The 4293-nt window shown below is 47.4% G+C and overlaps 1 long non-coding RNA gene across 1 annotated transcript; it reads left to right on the top strand.

The window, feature by feature from the left end:
- The first annotated feature begins 258 nt into the window (after positions 1-258).
- On the top strand, positions 259-3274 carry LOC142831269 (uncharacterized). Its single transcript, XR_012906975.1, has 3 exons — positions 259-389; positions 773-890; positions 3043-3274. It is a non-coding gene; the product is annotated as an uncharacterized LOC142831269 (long non-coding RNA).
- Positions 3275-4293: the final 1019 nt, after the last annotated feature.

Raw genomic sequence — 4293 nt, 5'->3', positions numbered from 1 at the left:
TGATGTCGAGACGTCGATGGTAGGCAGCGACGACTGCCAGGACCTTGGAAAATATTCTTGGCGCCACTGAGAGCCCGGAAGATAACACTCTGTATTGGTAGTGTTCTATGCCCATGATGAATCAGAGGAACCGCCTGTGGGCCATGTGTATCATTACATGAAAGTAGGTATCCTGCAAGTCGAGGGATGTGAACCAATCCCTTTTTTTGAGAGCTGGAATGATTGAGGCTAACATGACCATTTTGAATTTGTGTTTTCGCAGGTGGTGGTTGAGCCGGCACAGGACAAGGATAGGCCTCCAGCCTCCAGACTTCTTTTGAGTGAGGAAGTACTGGGAATAGAAACCTTTCCTGTGGAATTGATCCAGTACCCTCTCCACTGCCCTGATGGTAAGGAGGCATAAGACCTCTTGTTGCAGAAGAGGCTCGAGAGAGGAGTCCCTGAAGAGGGATGGGGAAGGTAGAGCGGGAGAGTGAAAGGGATGGTGTAGCCCGATGTGACAATTTCTCGTATTCAACAATCAGTGGTTATGGCAAAACAACGCAGGTGATATGGCCTCAACCAGTGATGGAATAAACTCTGTGTGGAGCCTCTGTTAAGGGGATGGCGCGCAGTCCCTCGACTGACACGTCAAACCTGCTGCCAGCCATGTTGTTGATTAGGTGCTTTGTTGGACTGCTGGCAACGTTTCTATGGGCGTTGTCTCTGTCTCAGCTGTTTGAATGGCCTGAAGCATTGCACGGCATACGAGAATAGTCTCTGTTTATTGTAGGGGGCATATCTTCTTCATTGATATGGCAGCGTGTACGTTCTCAACGTAGTGCAAGAGTCCTTGCCCGAGTGGAAGACTTGATCTGTATTTTGGGTGAAGAGTGACTGACGGTCAAAAGGTAAGTCCTCTATCTTGGATTGTAGGTCTTTCGGGACCTACAATCAAACTGAAGCCAGGATGTGCGGCACATGACCACGGATGTGGCTGATGTTCGTGCTGCTGTATCGGCATGTCAGGGGTGATCTGCAGCGCTGTACGAGCTGCTGTGTAGCCCTCCTGGACAACCACTTTTAGGATGTTTCTCTTGGTGTCTGGTAAATGCTCTAATAGAGCGACTAGCTTGGTATAGTTGTTGAAGTCGTGGTTAACGAGGAGGGCCGTGTAATTAGCCATCCTCAACGAAGAGATGGCAGACGAATAAACTTTTCTGCCCAAAATGTCCAGATGTTTGGTATCTCTGTCATTGGTGGCATTTTTGCTCTGTGGTGTTTATGATCTCTGCTGTACAGCGTCCAGAACAAGGGAATTGGGCTGGGGGGGGGGGGAGTGTAAACAAAAATGCTGTCCCCTTAGAAGAAATGAAATACTTTTTATCTGACCATTTGTTAGTCGGTAGGGTGGAGGTCAGAGTTTGCCAGATGTCATTAGCAATTTCCAGTATGACCTCATCGAAGGTAAGTGCTAATTTCAATTTTTGGGATGCCTGCAGGTTCTTTAGCAGGCGATGTTGTTTCTGCACCACATCCATGGTCTGCATCTCCTGAGACTGAACAACTCTTTTAAAAAGTTCCTGGAATTGCTTGTAGTCATCTATCAGGGAAGAGTCCCCCAGGAAAACTGTGTCATCAGGTGAAGATGACGACTAGTCAGTGGGAGAATCTAAGTGCTGTTGCTCATGATCCAAAGGCAGGTTGTCATCCTTCTCCTGGTGGCTAGAGGCCGAGGGTGCCTCTCCTGTGGGTGCTGGCGGGTCCGTTCGAGGAGGCAGGGTGTCCTGGGCAGGATGCTGCTTGTATTCCTGTAGCGGTGGGAGTATACCAAAGATGATGGAGACCTCGGTGACGTTGACCTCACTGTGTAGTATGAGGGCAATCGGGAGCGGTGGGCTCGATAATATCGTAGAGGATTTGGGGAGCAATGTGGCGGTCTATGGTATTGCTCTCTAGGTGAAATGTAATGTGAAGCATGCCGGCTCCCAGAGTGAGAAGAAGTTGGTGAAGGAGGCTCCGGAGAAAAAGTAGCCGGATCTGAGCTAGACGAGGGCGTGTGGACGCGATTAGACTTCCGTTGTGCCTTTGTAGGTACTGGTGAGATGTGCACAGGAGGTGGAGCTGTGTGCTGTGTGCTGGTTAGTGTGGAGACAACATAGCCCGTTTGCAATCTGTCACAGGGGTCAGCCAGTGCCATCAGTGTCGCTAGAGGTGATGTTGGTGCCATCGATGCCACCGGTGCCAGATGCACTGCTGGTAATGGTGTCGAGGCCATCGGCCCCACTGGTACTTGTGGCAGTGCTGTTGGCTCCAAGTTCACTGGTGCCAGAGGGCTCAGTGCCGAGACCATCGGCCTGGTCTTAGCATGGGCCGTTGGTGTCGTTGCCAGTGCCGAGTCTGATCGCAGCGCCGCATGCACCGTCAGTGCCAGGTCATTGTATACGGCCAGTCTCAGAGCCAATGTGCTACGGCCCTTGTTTGTCTTGCTGCCGTCATGCCTCGGTGGCATACCTGAGGTGCCAGGTCTATCTCCCGCACTCGCACTTCTGGTAGGTGCAGAGGTCCTCTTATCAGTGGAGACATGGTGTGGTTTGCGCATCACTGGAGTCTCGTCAGCCGACAAGTCTGCGGTTGGCGGCTGAAATGTTCTACTGAAGAGAAGCATTTTGAACCACTTTTCTCTATCTCGCCTGGCTCGTGTGGTCAACTTAGTGCAGTGGGTGCACTTTCGAGGGATATGGCCCTCTCCAAGGCACTTAACATCTGACGCGGGCATCGAATCCCAGCATGTTGTGCATTTTTTGAACCTGGGGAACTCAGGCACAATGAGCAACTGTCCTGTCTCTGTTTGTCACTCTCCCACTTTCTTCCTTTGGGTTATTCTTTTCTCTCCTTTTTTTTTTTTTTTTTTTGAGGCCATATGACTGATAACAAGAACAAACAAGAAAAATATATATATATATAAGCTAGAACTGGAGTAGAACTATAACTAACTAGAAGGACTACTAACAACAAGGCTAACGAATAAACTGATTCTCTCTGTTTTACTTTTCTCCTCAGAACAGAGGAGGAGCTCGTCTAGACTCCGTCTGTGGCTGTGGACGGTTAGGAGGAACTGGTGGGGCCGGACCGTGCTCTGCGAAAGAGCGCGAACAGTGCGAGGCAATAAGCGTGTATGCGCAGTCCGGCGGGGCCACTGATGATGAAAAATCTCTGACCTGCAGCGCTGGGACGAACCCAACACCTTCAGTGGAGCACCCACGGGGACACTACTCGACAAAGAATAAACATTTACAGACAAAAAGTAAGAAAAATATTTCTTGAGAACTCATTAGTTTGATTTAAGAGTATTTACTATGCACATTTTGTTATGTGATGGTGACTATTTGTGTCTGCATAATTATAAAGCTTCAACTTTTTGAATCACAACAGCTATTGTCATTACATTATTATTGTTTGATACATGCATACCCCACTAATTTCCCGCACAGTGAAATTTTAAATTGAAAAAAGAATTCTGCTGAGCCTGGTTGTATCCTTTCTACTTGTTTGTATAAAGACGGAAATACTCATATAGCCCAATCATATCTGTAGAGACAAATGTATCAATAGCATTTTGCCTGTGAGAAACAGAGGGGCAAAACGAGACAAATTCAATATTTTCTAAAGTCCAGATGCTATATCCCTTCTTTATACTATGTAGTATTTGCAAGCCATCTCATTGATTTCAATAGGACTATGTCTATCATAAGGCACATCCTCTCACTGCAGAATGCACCCCTAGCACTGCAAAAACACACAGATTATACCTGTTTGGCTTGCATTACACTCAGTTCAGTATCAATTGGTACATAATGATGAATGGCTTGATCCGACTGTGTTGCAGTTAGTATAAATGCTTCCATGTATGCATATGTGTGTGTTTGAGTGAGTCAGGTCTCTTGTACTTGTGTCTGCATGTGAATGTGTCTGTGTATTTGCCGTTGTGTTTGTGTGCATGAGTGCAATAGGTATTTTAAGCAGCTAATATTGCTAACAGCTGCTGCCTTTTCTTGACAGGTTGAACCAGGGCCCTCTATGCATGTAGAAATCGCTACGCCACCCAAAACGTGCCAAGGAAAAACCCAGGACAACAATGCCTAGTTAGGACCCATTTGATGAGGAGGATCTCCCCCCTTCTTCCCTTATAATCCCCTCATGAGCTGAGAGAATGAGAGCAAAGGAACAAAAAGAAAACAATGTGCGAGAAAGGATTTCCTTCAAATCTGCTCTTTTTCGCTGTGGTGGAGGCTCATTCCCATAATCAATTTG

This window comes from Pelodiscus sinensis, chromosome 13 (genome assembly GCF_049634645.1).
Source record: "Pelodiscus sinensis isolate JC-2024 chromosome 13, ASM4963464v1, whole genome shotgun sequence".
Taxonomy (NCBI): Eukaryota; Metazoa; Chordata; order Testudines; family Trionychidae; genus Pelodiscus; species Pelodiscus sinensis.
This window is presented reverse-complemented; position numbering and strand designations above follow the sequence as displayed.